Raw genomic sequence first — 17,149 nt, 5'->3', positions numbered from 1 at the left:
AAGAACCTCTGTCTGCCACCAGGTTATAGTCAAGTATAGTTTGTGCAGGTGGGACAGGATGCTGTTTGCTTCTTTTTTTCCTGATTTATAACTTTTGGGAAGGAAGCTGTGTCCTAGCATCCCCCAGGAAGACTCAATTAGAAATCCCCCACAAGTATCATTATGAACTCATGAATTTTCATATGTTGGGTATATTCAATCCATTGCCATCACTATTTTTTTTGTTCCAATTACCATATGCTAGGCCACTTTGACCTGTATGTCTTTTTAATGTAGTTCCATCAACATTTGATCAGCTATCTATGTTAATACTACTGATTTCAGAAGGGTATTGGAAATTCTTCTTTGAAACCTCTGAAGATCTGCTTCAAGGAAATATTTTGGGGGAGGAAGAACCTTGTACTTTTCTCTAAATATCTCCATGTTGGATGTCTCGCTCACTTTGAGGAGAAAAGCTGAGACTGTGGTTTTGTGGTGAGATATCCACTAGTGTTTGTGATGTTCAGGCAGTAATGTGCAGTGTATGGACCCCTGCTTAGTAGCTTCCAAGCTGTGCACCCTGCTCCTTCACATTCTCCACATGACAGTGTTTCCTTCATTCTCTGAAGGGCCAATGTCGGTAATACCTGTTAGGGTGGCTGGCCGTGTGACAGAGGTCCAACACCCAGCACAAAGTCTACTGTGTATGATGTGCTATTCACTTTCACTGTGTGCAGTTACATCATGGAGCATCCTGTTACCCCAGTCTGTGCAGTCACAAGGGAGATATTGCCAGGAACCCAGAATTCTTCTTTTCTTTTCATTATGCAGGTCTTGACATTTCTTGAAAGAACAGGCTTCTTTTTGGGAAGTGAAGTAAACATATTCTCAGCCCACAGCCCCACATGGCAGTTTCTTCTTGCTGGGCAGCAGTGTGAAACCTTCATGGAAGTGTGCTAGCTCCAGGTCCGGTGCACCTGTCCTGCAAGGCTGAGGCAACCTTAGTTAAATAGAGTGCTGGTTCTCTTTGTCTTGGGACAGAGCTCATAGGAACCATGTATCACACTCTTTCTTTAAGTAGTGGTTTGGGAATGCTTTCCATACACACGAATTTTTCATTCACCTGAAACTAGCTTCCTTTCTTCAGATGTTACACTTTAATATTTAATAACTTCTCATAGAAGTTTTACTAAAACTGTAACTCTTTTAACCTCTTCCTCTTTTCTTCATGACGTATCAGTTAGCTATTGCTATGTCACAAACAAACAATTTGGCAGCTTAAAGTACTTTGGGTTCACCATCTCTCTGCCCACTGCAGATCCCCTGGGGTGCTCTAAGCTGGGCTTGGCTGCATACAGAAGTGCTTCGTGTTGCACACTAATTGGGGTTTGTGTCTTCATACTGGATCTGGCTTTGTTTCATTTGACAGATACTTATTCTGCAACCCGATGGGAAAGGACAGCAGACTGGAACTTTTCTAATCACATTGACAGGGTCCAAACACATTCTAAATGTCAGTTTGAGTCCAATCTAATTCTACTCCTTTTGCCAAAGTAAGTCAGTACCAGACCCAACATTGATGAATCAGGGGTGCACGTATGTCCATGAAGCTGGGGTAGAAAAAATGTTGAGTATTTACCAAACAGTACTTCAATCTGCCACAATTACCAGGGTCAATGATAGGATCACCTAACAAGGTTTTTTATGTTATTCAGAGCTGTAGTGTCCCCACAATCAAGTCTTCTTTCTCCTTGCTCGATGTATGCTGTTAATGGGCAGGATTTGTGTTCAGATGAGGCTGTGTAAGTTCTATACAGGACTTAAGATTTTTGTTTTGTTTTGTTTTGTTTTTTTGCTTATTTTATATGATTGCTAACCTGTCTCTGTACTTTTCTCTGTTTAATTTTTTTTCCCCCAGAAAGTGAGTGATTTGAGAGGAGTCTGACTCTGGGAAGCAGGGGTCTCTTAGTAGTATGGAAAGGTGAACTTTGGAGGTTAATTCATTTTGTTACCAGAACCAACTTTTGTAACTTAGTATAAGTTCTAGATTTCAAAGCCTTTACTTTCCATTCACAAGCAGCTCATGGAATTATCAGGAGGAAATTGCCCCATCTCTGGGTGCTTGCAAATAAAACAAATAGGATGATAGATGAGAGAGTCTGGGGGATTGTGCTGGCATTCACATATAGAATAAAATCATGTTCAGCTATAGTAATGTCAAACAATATAAATGTTATAATTCCTAATGTAATCACCCCACCTAAGTGGCATTGAAATTTACTTTACCTCAGTGCAAATGATGGAGGAAGGTCCTGTTAATATTATTAGTGTGATCAACCCACTGAAAAAAAAGTACATTATAAAATGAGAACATTTATTCTGGATATACTTAATGGTATGTATAATTAGTTCTAGTTTCATGTGTGATTATACTATTTTAAGAAAGGCCCGATGTCCTTTAACTTGACCAACTCTGAAATAAATCAAAACAATATGTTTTTTTATTTTAATATATTCCACAAGAAGTAATATTAATTCAAAATGTATTTCTAAGGAAATCATTTAGACTGCATTTTTATCATGTTTGTAAAAAATGGTATATTCTTTTGTTGACTGAAAAATACTACCAATTTTGTGTAGCTGCTTCGTGTATGAAATGTCTTGCCAGGTGCTGTGGCAGTTGGTACTTTTCTCTCCCTTCTCCTTTTCAGTTTGCAATCTATAAGCTGAGATGCATTAAATGTAATGCAATGTGAGAGCAGAAAGTGAGGTCATCACAGCCATAAGTGCCTCCTCATCTCCATTAGTCAAGGACCTAATTTAATAATGTCTTCCCTGAGTTTCATACAGGAAAGGCAACAATTATGTTGTTTGATTTGATGGGAAATCCCAACCTGCTTAGGGCTTTCCAATCCTATTTTCTCCCTGGACACCAGGGGTTGAAAATTCTAATTGAGCCCCAGAAACCCCCGCCTCTACTTCTTTCTTTCCTAGGTCTTCTGGGTGTTTACCTGATCCCTGCCCAGCCCTGATCAAGCACCAGATCCATAAATGGACTATTGCAGTGACTGATATTTTGCCCATTGGCAGTGTTATGATTTGTGTATATTTCCAGGTCTAGTATTAGGTGTTTGAGATCTCACTCAGCATGGTTCCATTAGCAGATTTCATTTCACTCCAGAGATGGTGTAGGGTCTTTTAGTGATGTTTGTTGGTTTGCATTGCCTGACTGCTCTGCCTTCCCCAACTCTTAGTCTTTGTGGATTATGATCCTTAAATGATCCTAGAATAGATTTCCTTTTTCATTCTTGAGCACCATAGTTAATCACCATATTTCTTTTTGGTCTCCTAAAGAAAACATCTCTGCATTATTTGTTAAATATTAGCTTTTTGTGGAATATTGTGGTAGGGACTAGAATTGCTAACAATAGTTTATTTTTACTATTATCCATAAAACATTTGAAGAAGGCCAGTCATGGTGGCTCACACCTTTAATTCCAGCACTTGAGAGACAGAGGCAGTAGGGTCTCTGAACATGCAGACTAGAATGTATTGAGTTCCTGGCCAACCTAGGAACAAAAAAAAACCCTGAACAAAAAAAAAAAAAAAAGAAAAGAAAGAAAGAAAAGGAAAAGAAAAGGAAAAGAAAAACCTAAAACAGAAGAAGAAGGAGGACAAGACAGGAAGAAAGAAGGAAAAATATGGTAGTAGTTGAGTAGCTGGTACAGTTTGAAAGGGATAAAATATAACTTGCAAATAACCCCAAGATGAAATGAATGGGATCAAGATACATCAAGAATGAAGTAAAAGGTACATAGAATAAATAAAAAAGAAATTTAAAAAATAAAAAGGAACCCAAGACATAGTAAGTTCCCTTAAATGGTTTAGAGTCCCACTTGAGGGTGGTTCTTTTGGGTTTGTTGAGCTGGTCTGTCCAACTAGACAGAAAAGCCCCATCAATATTTGGCATTTTTGTGTTTCTCTAGGGGATCCTGTTATCCCTGGAACCCTGGATTCTAGCCACCCTGGTTCATGACCAGGATAACCAGAGGCTCAGGGGCATTCTGTAGTGTTTTCAGAATATTTACATAAATTGCTGTGTTTCAGGTTATATACTATGAGTAACCCTGAGAAGTTGTTGTCTCGTGAAGACTGAGTCATGTAATACAGCTTGATTCCATCCTGTGTGGTCCTTCAGCCTCCCTACTTCCTTCAATTGTCCCAAGACTCGACTTCCCTTGGTGCAAGGTCCTTCCTCCTGTCTCAGCTCTTTAGTAGCTTCCCACTGGCTTATGTGTCTTTACTACTGGCTTTCCCCCTTTTCTCCTCAGTCACTGATTGCCTGTTGTCTGCAGGCTACTCAATGAACATTCTAGAAATGCATGTCTGCAGTCATCTACGCCTCAACGCGTTCTTTTATGATCTTGAACAGTGGGAAATCTTACTTACTCTTATTCTTTACACCTCACAGATTTTTCCTTTTTTAATTTAAATTAGAAACAAGCTTCATTTACATGCCAATCCCAGTTCCCTCTCCCTCCCCTCCTCCCCTGACCCCCACCAACTCCTTATCCTATCCCCTTTCTTCTCCCTAGGGAGGGTGAGGCCTTCCTTGGGGAATCTTCAAAGTCTGTCATCATTTGGAGCAGGGCCTAGACCCTCCCCATGTGTCTAGGCTGAGAGAGGATCCCTCTATGTGGAGTGGGCTCCCAAAGTCCATTCCTGTACTAGGGATAAATACTGATCCACTTCTAGAGGCCCCATAGATTAATCAGACCTCCAAACTGACATCCTCATTCAGGGGTTCTAGAACAGTCCTATGCTGGTTTCCCAGCTATCAGTCTGGGGTCCATGAGCTCCCCCCTTGTTCAGGTCAGCTGTTTCTATGGGTTTCTTCTGCCTGGACTTGACCCCTTTGCTCATTCGTATTCTAGTGATGGCGACTGTGATTGTCGAGCCTGAGAAAAATGACATAATTCAATTCCTTGACAATAACCATCTTGCATGTTTGTATATAATGGTTGTGTAACTGTTCTCTGAACAGAGGAACTGTGTCATCTGTTCCTACCAGAGGTGAAAACAAAAGTATACCAGAAGGTCTGCCTGACTACAGCCAAAGGGAAGCGGTACTCATGCATGTTGCCTGCCACACGTACATAACTGCATGTGACCTCTTCTTGAGCAACTTCATGAGACACAGGAAATTGAGACATGACTAAATTATGTGTCAGGGAGGAAGAATTTCTGAAATGTTGTTTGAACAAAGTTGGCATAGTCATAACATTTTCTTATCAATACAAGAAAACAATCTAAATGAAAGAGAAACTCAAAAATTTACTTACAGAAAAACATTTTTCATGATGTTGAATTTACCCTGCTAGAGTTGCTAAATTTATCCAAGAAAACCATGATACCATTGCAACTTAATTTCAGGTAAGCAACAAATCGCTTCTTAGTATATGTATGTCCCATGTAAAATTGGGAATGTACTAGGGATTTCATTTGAAATTTGTATTCAGTTGAACATCATGTGGTTTTTCTGGAAGTCTTCTGTTTCAGGAAGTCTATTAATTTGTGCTTCCCTAATTGTAAGTTAGAGTATTGACTTTTTAAAAAAAAAAAAACCAAATAATGTTCTAAAATTTTGTTCTCACATCAGTTCCCCTGATAGGAGCTTATTTAAATAAGGAATGATATGAATGTAAAGACTAGTCTGACCGCAGGTATGTTATATTAACAGTGAAGATGGAACTGGGTAATGAAGAAGAAGGGTTTGTATTTGCTATTGACCAGCAATCTGTAGAACAGGGTTTCCCTGTTCTACACTTGGCTCCTAAGTGTTCCCTCTGGATGCTATGGGAAATAATCCTGTTGGTGCTATTAGTAGCCAGTGCTGGGTGAGGCCAATTACATGATTGGGTCAACTATTTGTTCTTAGTTTTTCTTTCTCACAATAGCCATAAGGGGTATGATGTGTAAGTATATGATTTCTGTTTTGCAAATCAGGCTGGCTTCAGACTCAGCTTGTCCTTCATTAACCTCCTAACTGGTTGCTTTACATAGGCAGATGCCACCCTGCTAAGCTCTGCAGGTTTTTTGATGGCCATTGTATTAGCTGTTATTACATGCAGGTTTTGTTTTGTTTTCCATGGGAATAACATACTTTACATGGTTGATGCATAATGAGCTTTAATTTTATTATATTTTGAGACAGTGTCTTTAGGTCTCAAATTCCTGACAATAATTCTGCTTTTGCCTCCTCAGTAGTTAGAATGTAGGCAAGAGCCACCAGACTATGCCTGAAATTTTGTTATTCCCATGTTCCATCCATGTTGCTGCCAATGATGAAACTTCATTTTTATGACCAGATACTATTCTTGTGGGGGGGAGGAGGAAAGGAAGGAGGGAGAGAGCACATTTTATTTATTATCTGTTCATTGGTGCACAGCTAGATTGATGCCTAGGTCGGCTGTTACAAGTAGTGCTGCAGTAAACATTTGAATGAGATACCTCTTTGACAGACTGATTTCCCTCTTTTGTATACATACCCAGAGGCTACTTAAAGTTTCTGTTTTCTATGGTGTTTGTTCAAAGTTACATTCCCACTAAATAGTGCAAGAGAGTTCCCTTACTTAGTAACCTTTCCAACATTAATTGTTTTTGTTTTATTTGTTGATTTGGTTTTGAGACAGTCTAAAACCTACAGTTCTCCTCCCTCAGCCTCTCTAGAACTGGGGCCACAGGCATGCACTACCATGCACAGTTGGTTTTGTCTTGTATCAGAGCTATACTACCTATGGTGAGACAGTATCTCATTGTGGGTTAGATGTTCATTTCCTGGATCATCAGTGATTAGTGTTATTTTTTTTTTTTCCGTAGACTTTGGTCTTTTGTATATCCTCTGTTGAGAAATATCTATTCTGGCTCCTTGTCCATTTTTAATTGGATTAGATTTTTGTTGTTGTTTTGTTCAGTGTTTTGTTGTTCTTGTTGGGGTTCGTTTGTTTGTTGTTGTTGTTTCATTGTACTTTCAGCCAGGTTAAAACTTATTTTTGTCTACATTATGCACCTGTGTGAAGACTGTTTTAATTTATACATATTCAATAGTTACAAAATAGATAACAGGGAATTCGATTATACTCTTTGACTATTAGAACTTACTTTGTTTTGCCTCAATTTCCCACCTACTATATTTTATATTTTTTTCCAATTCATTGGTAGTAATAATCTAGGTTGAGAGTGGCACCCAGGCTCAGCGGGCAGGTACATAGCTGAATGCATGAGCAACCTCCCTCTGCATTGACCCTTGGATATTCCTCTGGCTCTGCTTCCCTCCAGCTAGCTGGTGATGGGTATCTCAAGAGGCTGTAACAGTGTGGCCACACTGCTTCACTAGCCAGTGTTTGGGAAGGAAGCTTGCAGCTTTGGTAAGTCATTTTCTTCCTGATGGCCTGTTCATTTCCTTTCTATTGCTAATTCCCAGCAATTCTGAGTCTTATTTACTATTCCCAAGCCATCATTTGTGTGTGTGTGTGTGTGTGTGTGTGTGTGTGTGTGTGTGTGTGTGTGTGCGTGCGCGTGCATGCACCCCTTTCTTATAGCTGCTGCTCTGACAGTGTTTCATTCAAATAAACATATTATCATACTTTAAATTTGCTCATTAACTTTCTTTTACTGAAAAGGTATTCAAATGAGTAGCATTTTAGAAAATAATTGAGAGCATTAAGCCAAAATTTGTAAGTATTATTTGAAAGCTTTTTGGTGTGAGCATAGAATGTTGCTCTGATTCTGCATGTTAATACACACATATACATGAGTGATAAATCTCCTTGAAGGTACAGTAATGTGCTATCAATTAAAACACTAATCATTTAGGATTCTAAATTGCATGGTGGTAATGTGAGTGTTGTTAGTGAAAGATCTTTTCTTAGTACCCATTCCATCACTCTTAAGGGTATAGGAAAACCAATTCATAATTTTGTTTTATAAGCCACGTATATTTGAAACACATCCTAGTTTCCACAAATATTTAAAATAATGTCATAGTATAAGAAACATATAATGAAAATGTCTTATTTCAGCTTCCTTCCATGTGACTGGTCTTTCCCATCAAAAGCATGTCATTACTATTAGTTATTTTTTCTTATTATTCAGAATGAGCACAAATAAGTTATTGTTGTCAGTATGGTATTGAACTAACTTTTGTAGCACATTTCTTTTCTCTGTTTTAATAATTTAATAATGGGTTCATTCATTAAGGGTGGGGAGATATTTATTCTAAAAATTACTTTCATCAGAAATGTTTACTGCATCAGGAGTTTGAACTCTGATTATGCCAGCTTTGACCTTTATTCATGAACATACAGCTACTCCTCTATCCCTCTGTTTCTTAGCTCCCCTTTTTCAGTTTTTGCTTCTGTTAAATAAAATCAAGCGAGCCAACCTTGTTTACCACATGAGGTGGCATTCATTTTAAACCTCTCTCTTGGTGCAAAGACTCTCCAGATTCCATGCCCGTTTCCTGCTTCGAGAAAGAACACTGGCACTTCCCATCCTCATGACAGTGTGTTTAGATGTCTCTTGATTGGATGCAATATTCTTTCCTTGTTCAACTACGTTATTTATGTTCAGAATCTGAGGCATCACAAATTGAAAGCTTCTAAGCTAAATTTTGATTTATCATGAAATTTGTTTCTTTAACCTCATTTTTGTTTAATAAAACCCTGAATTTACTTTATAGAAAACTAAGTATTCATGTGAAAACCATAAAGGGAAAAATAACCAAATTTCCAAATGACATGAGTGTTGGGGGAAATGTGAATCGAATAAGCCACTTGGAGAATGTCCAAATATTGCAAAATTGTTTTGGAAATACCAAGTGAAATTCCATAAATAATCAAGAAAAGCCAGATGCCTGTGATCACCAGATAATCTGTGGAAGTGTGCCAAGGTGTCCTGAGCTCTTCTCAGCTGTTCTGAAATTGACCATTTAATATGAAAATAGATTCAAAAACATTTAACCCTTTTGCCAATCCAATTTGTTTTAATTAACTCTGATTGTCCAGATCCTGAGTTTATAAATAATATTCTAAAATGTATTGAAGACACTCAATTTTCTTTCTCAAATCAGCAGATATTTATTGCATGTCCATTGTAAACAACATACTATACCTGTTTCCATTGGAGTTACAAGTAAAATTTCATTGTTCAATCTTAAATTACCAAGCACAGTTCTAATTAAATGCTTTAAGTGTATAGAATCAGTTACAATGTTTCTTGTGTGGATACCTAAAGCTTTTATAAAGGAGTTTTTATTCGCTGCAAGAGAATCTAGGGGAGCATAGAAGTGCCAAACTTTTCCCTTTGTTAAAGTTATATTTTATGGTCCGTTTTAAGAGAGTAGATAAAATAACAGTGCAAGGACACAGGGAAAGGATTCTTGACTTAAAACCTAAGTCCCTGGCAGTGGAGTTGAGAAATCAGTAGTGACTTCATTGCTTTGGCAGTTCCTTGGGGCTGGAAGTGTATTCTTGCTCTCGTCATTTCCCCCGGGAACTATTTTGTTTGTTTCAATAAGGACAGAATTTAGTTCCACTTAACGTTTGCACTATAACACGTTTTGTGGGTATGTGAGGTGTTTTCCTGTGGCTGGATGCTTATGTTGAAGTTGAAGTCTTTTATTATGAAAGAGCTTTGATTCAGATGTTGATGTTGTCATAGCATTTTGTGAGGTGAACTCAAATTCCATCATTCTTGCAGCAAGTGTGATCCAAAGATTGGAAACTAATTAATATTGAATTGCACAGTATATGCTGAATTGTGTGTGAGCTTCCCTCTAGGTTATCCCAGTTATCAGAGTTGAAATTGTGTTAGTCTTAAGTTTCCGATCTGAAGTCCATGCCCTTGCTTTTCTTGCCCTACAATCTTCTATACTCCCTTGGTGCTGTGATACTAAACCTCATCAGCTTACTAGAATCTTTTAGCACTGGCTATTTGTCTAGTGCTGTAGCTTCCCCTCCCCTCCTCAAATCCCTTTTACAACCAGGCTCTGTATTTAATAGTCAATCATCAGTGTTTCTGTTTTCTGACAGAATGGTCTTTCTCTCATTCCTCTATGGTGCCCTCTACTTTTGTTACTATGATTTTATTTCCTTTTTTTTTTGTTTTGATTTTTAAAGTTTTTTTCCCCAAGAGATTTTTTTTATTACTTCAAATTAGAAACAAGTCTGCTTCACATGTCAATCCCTTCTCCCTCTCTCTCCCCTCCCCCCAACCCCTATGCTCATATTGATTCTGCTGTATTACATTTAGTGTATCAGGGGAGTCAAGTCTTTCCCACTGATTTTCACACAGTCCATTGATAAAGATAATGGTTACCTGGGTGATACCTAGGCAGTGGGCAAGGCTTGAGGAATTCTCTAAAGCATCATCAAGGATGTTGAACCTGCAGGGAACAGGGTGTATTGAGAATGTAGACATTTCCTGTAACTGACTTCCAGGCAGCAGGTGCCACTTCCATGCTACTGTAGCAGAATTCAGGTCGCTGGGCACCTGGGATCCAGGCTGTTGAGGAAGGATGAGCCTGGACCCTAGGACCAAGATTTCAGCATGGCAGCTTGGTTGCAGTTAGGCTGGTGGTATGAATGGGAGAACTAGCCAACTAGACTCAAGTGCATCAAGAGGTAGAGCTACTTACTGTCCAGGTAACAAGCATTGCCTGAGTGGTTGGGGACAATGACGTCACATACCTTCAGGACAATAGACAGGCTCCCTTCTCCTCCACTGCCCCATTCACCCAAAGGTCATATTGCAAACAGCAGTTGGAAAAGGTAAAATAGGATTTTCAGGCTGCTGGCCCAGCATTTCAGGTGAGGGTGGATTTAAAGCTGATTGATAGACAATGGTTTAGGGACTAACACAGAGGATATTTAAGAATCTTCATGTTCAGCTACTTCATGTAAGAATTGTCCCTTTTTATTTGTTGTCTCTATATAAATCTATATCTAACATATATATCTTTGTATATCTCATTTTTATAAAATCTAACCAATAGATACAATATTCAACATACCTGCTTCAAAAAGCATAAAACATGGCTGGATATTGACCCCTGTAGGGCTGAGAAGGTTAGAGAAACACATGATATTTAACTTAAACTTGATGGTGGAAGTGCTTCTGTGTATGTGTTTTTCTTATTAGATGATAAAGTACTGTTTGGCCAATGAGGCAGCAAGTTAGGTGGGACTAGGAGTCAAGGAGGATTCTGGGAAATGTAGTAAAAGATCCAGGCAAGAAGTAACATAGCAGGCAGACTCATATTTAAGCAAGGACAAGCAGGAAGTTGTCCCTTTTCCCTTTTGTTCTTCCTCCTGTTCTCTGCTCTGAGCCACCATGTGATCCTGGGCTGATGACACCAGTGGAAGGTGTCCTACATAAGATAAGTCTTATAAAATATATAGATTTATGATAATTAAGACTGAGCTAGCAGATGAGAAATCCTAGTTATTGGCCAAGCAGTATTTGTACCTAATATAAGTCTCTCTGTGTTACTTGGGACCTTAATGTGTTCAGGCGGGCAGAACTCTGGTGGCCTGACAGAAAGCGGCCATGTAGCTGCGCGGCCCTTGTGGCTTCAGTGGAAAGTACATAAACTACTTCCCAAAACCTGGAAAAATTCTGAATTACACAACACATATCCAATAAGAAGGGATCATGGATTCCAAGAGCTTGGAAAAATATATAGCATATAGTAAAGGGTCTGTAAGATAAAAGTAGATTTTTGGCTCACTCTCCATGTTGCTATACTATTTTACAAGGTAGGTTTCCCCAACTCCATAGGGAAATTTCTAAAATCAGCTCTTTATAGTCACATGGAACTACATTTTCTTTTAGAACTCTGGAAAAGGAAGTTGGAACCATTTTATTGAGCTTCTCAGAAAGGAAACAGAAGATGTTTTGATGTTATTGGAGCCAAGAATGATTCAAGCTTTAATTTCCATATTGGTTCATAGTAAATCATGGTGAAGATTCATGTGTTGCTTTTCAATCTATGATGATCAAGAAGTTCCTGTAAAATTGTACCCAGTGGATCAGAAGTTCAAGATCATTCTCAGCGGCACAGTGTGTTTAGCACTCTCAGAGACGGAGGGAGGGAGAGAGAGAGAGATTGAGAGAGAGAGATTGAGAGATAGAGATAGAGAGAGAGAGAGAGAGAGAGAGAGAGAGAGAGAGGTGCTACTAAGATTTAATTGCCCTGATCCATTTAACTAATTGAAGAGATGAGGTTTTATGTACCTTTGGCATGAGACAAATGTAATTCACGAATAGTGGCCCATCTAGCACATCATTCCAAAGCTACTTTCCTTGTAGTTTTCTCTTCTAAGGTCATGACATACAAACAGGAAGATAAGAATGTGCAGGAAAAAAATAAATTCAAGCATTAGAAGGTGTCTGAGAGAATTGTACTGCAGTCTCTTCGAAAAGATTGAGGACTAATGGAATCCAGTTTCAGAGGAGGAGTGATGAGCAAAGTGGACAAGACCAGTCTGGTGAAACCCACAGAAACTGCTGACCTGAACAAGGGGAGCTCTTGGCCCCCAGACTGATCACTGGGAAGTCAGCATGGGACTGATCCAGACTCCATGAATGTGGGTGTCAGTTAGGAGGCCTCGGAAATCTATGGGGTCTCTTGTAGTAGATCAGTACTTATCCCTAGTGTAGGAATGTACTTTGGGAGCCCATTTCACATAGAGGGATATTTCCTCAGCCTAGACACATGGGGAGAGAGAGGCTAGGTCTTATCCCAAAGGATATGACAGACTCTGAAGATCCTCCATGGAAGACCTCACTCTCCCTGAGGAGCAGAAAGGGTATGGGATAGGTAGGGTATTAGTGGGGGTCAGGGAAGAGGGGAGGGAGAGGGAACTGGGATTGACATGTAAAACAATCTTGTTTCTAATTTAAATAAAAAATGGAGAAAAAAAATTGAAGACTGTGTGAGGTGACATGGTTATGTGTGTGTCATTACTACTGAAATGAGAGACCAAGAATTGTGAGATGTGTGCGGTAAATCCCCTTTTCTCTGCTTCCTTTCTTCCCTTCTTGTTCTCCTTGTTGTTTTCCTCCTCTTTTCCTCCATCAGTTTTGTTTTTCTTCAGTCCACTCTTTCCAGGTGTTTTGGAATGTTTAGTAAGTACAAGAGGAAGAAGTCTCTGACTTGGAAATACTGAAGACTGCTAGTCAGGAGAAAGACAGACAGAGGGCGAATGAAATGATTGTTCGGAATAGTAGAAAATGGCTGTGTAATAGTTGTCACATTGTCAGCACTGGAGATGGACTGGACTGTTAGATGTTTTTGGAGCAAGTCTTTCCCATGGACTGTGGGAAGGCAAAATCATATTGTAACCAGTACTATTAGAAAAAAAAAAAAGAAAAAACAGTTATCTAGAAATATTCTTTTTCCCTACTACGGCATGGTTTTGAGAAATGCTGTATGGTGAGCCTTTTTCTGGCAGTTGCTCCATCAGCCTTTAGCCTTTGCCTGCAGGCTCTTCTTGTCTTCAGAGAGGAAGAGAATGAAGCAGTGCAGGGCTTTGAACACGTCATTGGTTAGTGCTTACCTTCTGTTTCTTTAGCCCAGACATCTACAAGACACTGGTTAATTCTTAAATTGTTAACTAAAGAAACTCTCATGTCTCCAGGGACCCATAACTGGAAGGGATGCTGGCTGGGCTAACAAAGCCCAAGACATTGACTTTCCATTCTGATACTATTTTTGCAGTATTTCTTTGTGTTCATTTCCTGGTGTAAACTGAGGCACAAGATCTTCATGTGTTTTTACTTTTAGTTGTTCATTTTAATAAAACTCTTAAGACAGCCTGTGGCTCTAGATAGTCTTGCAGTCTTTGCCTGAGGAATTCATACATTCGGCTGCTTGGATACTGCCAACTTCTCTAGGTTCTAAACCTCAGCAATACTGGAGCTCACTCTTAGTCTTTTCCCTCAAAAGTGCATGACTTCCTAAACTGACTGTCAGTCACTGACGTCATCACTCATCTGCTCACTTACTCTTGAGATGCCTGGATCAGTGCACATCTTTGTTCTCTTGTATTGGTTTCTAGAGTGTGTGAATCCACTTCCTGTGATTATTATCAGGGGATGATTTTCAGTGCTGTTGCTCCCTGTGGAATCTCCATTCCTTCCCTCATCCAGCCCACCCTCCTTGCACTGCCTTTGAACGAACATGTTCTTGCTTACTTGCTTCAGACATTTCAGTGGATTACTATTACTGCAACTATGATCACAGCTGTCAGAATCTAGGCATGGTGATGCATGCCTTTGATTCCAGCACTTAGGAAGCAGAGGCAGGCAGATCTCTGTGAGGTTAAGCCAAACTTACTCTATATTGTGAATTCCTTGCCACCCAGGGCTACACAGTGAGACCCTGTTTCACAAAGGAAACCACACACAAAGAAAACAACCAACCAGACAGAAACCCCTTGCAGAAAAAGCCACCTTCCTTCCCGTACTTACCCTCCACTTTGCTTTGCCTTTCATTTCCACCCTTTGCTGTTCCCTTCCTAGTCCATTAAGAGTTCTAGGTGGTACCCTTTCTTTACTGTACAGCTCTGAACTGGCTTCTCCTAGTCTATGCTCTGAGTTTGGTGTACATGTGCTTCTGTCTCTTCACAACCACCACTGACAACAGCAGCAGAAGGGGTACCACCTGCAAAGAATTCTTCTGTCACTCATTAGTCTTCACTGCAACCCTGGAAGACAAGTAGCTACATTTCCTCCATTTTATCTCCATTTTATACATGAGGAAAGGTGACAATGGTTTTCCTCAAATCTTCCAACAAAAGTTAGAATTTACAGTGAAATCATTCTTAGTGTAGAGTCCTGCCTTTTAATTATGGCACTATGTGACTTCTCTCATTAGGCTGAGTATCTATCCCTTGAAGGCAAAAATTCCATGTTTAATTATAGTTGCATGAACTTAAAGGAGAAGTGGATTTTATAATGTATTCAGCATACATAGCCAAAGATAACTCATTCTCAGAATAAACATATTGAGCATCATTCATCTGATGGTAAAACTTGGAGTCGTTCATTGCCTGGTAGTGCTGATGTCAAGTGTCCTGGTGCTTGGCACAGCTAGTCACTGTTCCTGGAGGTACTGCAGCATGTTTTAAATGTCAGGCACGTCACTGCTCTGAAGGAGGCACATTTGGGGAGGAATTAGAAAGTGGGAGTTGGTAAATCATCCTAGTGATATGATTCATTAGTATTTCTCTTTTAGGTTGTACTGAATTGTTTCAGCTGCTTACTTTCGTGTTAACACGTTAAAGCAACAATTCCCTGGTCAACCACTTGTTGATAAAGAAGCATATCTGCTTCCTTCTGAGCTCTGTAATTCACAAGAATTCGGAATCATTAATTGTGCCACAGTATGAGCACCCAGTGCAGATTACCCAGAGCAGAGCACCCAGAGCAGAGCACCCAGTGCAGATCACCCAGTGCCGAGCAGAGCACCCAGAGCAGAGCACCCAGAGCAGAGCACCCAGAGCAGAGCACCCAGTGCAGATCACCCAGTGCAGAGCTTCCAGTGCAGATCACCCAGTGCAGAGCAGAGCACCCAGAGCAGAGCACCCAGAGCAGAGCACCCAGTGCAGAGCAGAGCACCCAGAGCAGAGCACCCAGTGCAGAGCAGAGCACCCAGTGCAGATCTCCCAGTGCAGATCACCCAGTGCAGAGCACTGTGAGAGTGTCCAGAGATTCAGGGTTGACAGGGACACCGCCCTGGTGTACTTGCACTGCAATCTAGTTTGTTCAGTATCGCTCACAACAACTTGCTAATGATTAAATTGTTAGTGAAAACACACCCAGTTAATCCTCCTGGGTGACTGCTGGCATTTTCCATGGCAGCGACATGATAAGTGCTAGAGAGTCCCCAGGGAATTTGAGTGGTAGCCTTTCAAGGCATGTTTTGTACATCCACCCTTGCCCTAAGGATTTTTACTTTCTCAGAGGAACTGGATGTAAGTTAACACTATCAGTTGGAGAGAGATGGCACCAAACTCATTTCTGCCTGTTTCCTACAAGTCATGCCGTTTTGAAACAGGCGACAGTCCTAGTATTCTGCCATGTCATTTACACCGTACAATGTTTTCTTCCTCTTGGTACCCAGTGAGGATATAGAAGACTTTTTTTTCTCTCTCAATATATTTTGTGATCCACCAAGACTTAGCCAATGGAAGCACCTCTCTGGCAGACTCATTCCCACACTATGGTCGCCTACTGTCCCAGGTCCCAGGGTGCCTTCACTTGCTTTGGTCAACAATGTAGAAAGGAGGCTTGGCTTGAGGGCTCCTGACTAATTCTTTGACTTTAGGATTGGGTGGTACCATGATAGTTCCCAGTTTGAATCTAGGAGTAGCAATTTATTTATTTATTTTGCTAAGTAAATGTGACTGATCTTTGATTAACATTGTAACAATGTTCACTGGGTGACCATTGTAAAAGAGGTACTCCAATGGTTCTGAAGTCATGTATGAATCCACTGCATGGAGATAGCAAGCTAGTTAGCAATAAAGAGATGACTGAGGGCTCTACACAGGAACAGAAACAAATACAGGTGTGGTATATGCTGGTGTACTTGCAAGGGTGTTTCGGGGTGGTGTGGAGTGTCTTCCTTGTTTTTGAGGTAGGGAGCTCAAAAATTGGGCTAGATGAACTAGTGTTGAAATGAACTTTGCAAATCATCAGATCTATTGGGATTAAATCCAGCTGTATGCTTGACTGCTGGCATACTAGGCCAATTAAATTAGAGTCTTTGGACTGGAGCCTGTAACTGAAGCTCCCCAGGGCATCTCTCTAGTCAGTGGAGAACCATTTGGCAGCATGGATTTTCAGGCCCAGTTTTACTAATCAGTTATTTATTTGGTACTCAATGATCCAGACACTGTGCTATACTTTGACAATACAGTAATGACCTGTTATCCTGACTCATGAAGTTCATGTTTTACTATGCAAGAAATATCAAATCAACAGAAGTAATTATTAAGAATGGGAGTAGAACACTCAATAGTAGTATACTTGCTTGCCATGCCCAGAGCTCTGGCTTTGAGTCCTAGCACTTCAAAATGATGATGATGATAATTTTCTTTTTCAG

The 17,149-nt window shown here is 40.0% G+C and overlaps 1 protein-coding gene across 7 annotated transcripts in view; it reads left to right on the top strand.

Moving 5' to 3' along the window:
• Nucleotides 1-17,149, top strand: part of Dock4 (dedicator of cytokinesis 4) — a 392,331-nt gene that overhangs the window by 99,991 nt on the left and 275,191 nt on the right. Inside the window, exons 1-2 of one of the 7 annotated variants that reach the window (XM_027419725.2) lie at nucleotides 5,271-5,412; nucleotides 7,318-7,406. The exons of 4 other annotated variants lie outside the window; for them this stretch is intronic. The gene's annotated coding sequence lies outside the window, so the exon portion shown is untranslated. Of the gene's footprint in view, nucleotides 1-5,270; nucleotides 5,413-7,200; nucleotides 7,407-17,149 lie in introns of those variants that run through there. 2 more of the 7 variants (XM_027419724.2, XM_027419726.2) reach the window with 2 other exon arrangements.

Source organism: Cricetulus griseus, chromosome 5 (genome assembly GCF_003668045.3).
Source record: "Cricetulus griseus strain 17A/GY chromosome 5, alternate assembly CriGri-PICRH-1.0, whole genome shotgun sequence".
NCBI lineage: Eukaryota > Metazoa > Chordata > Mammalia > Rodentia > Cricetidae > Cricetulus > Cricetulus griseus.
This window is presented reverse-complemented; position numbering and strand designations above follow the sequence as displayed.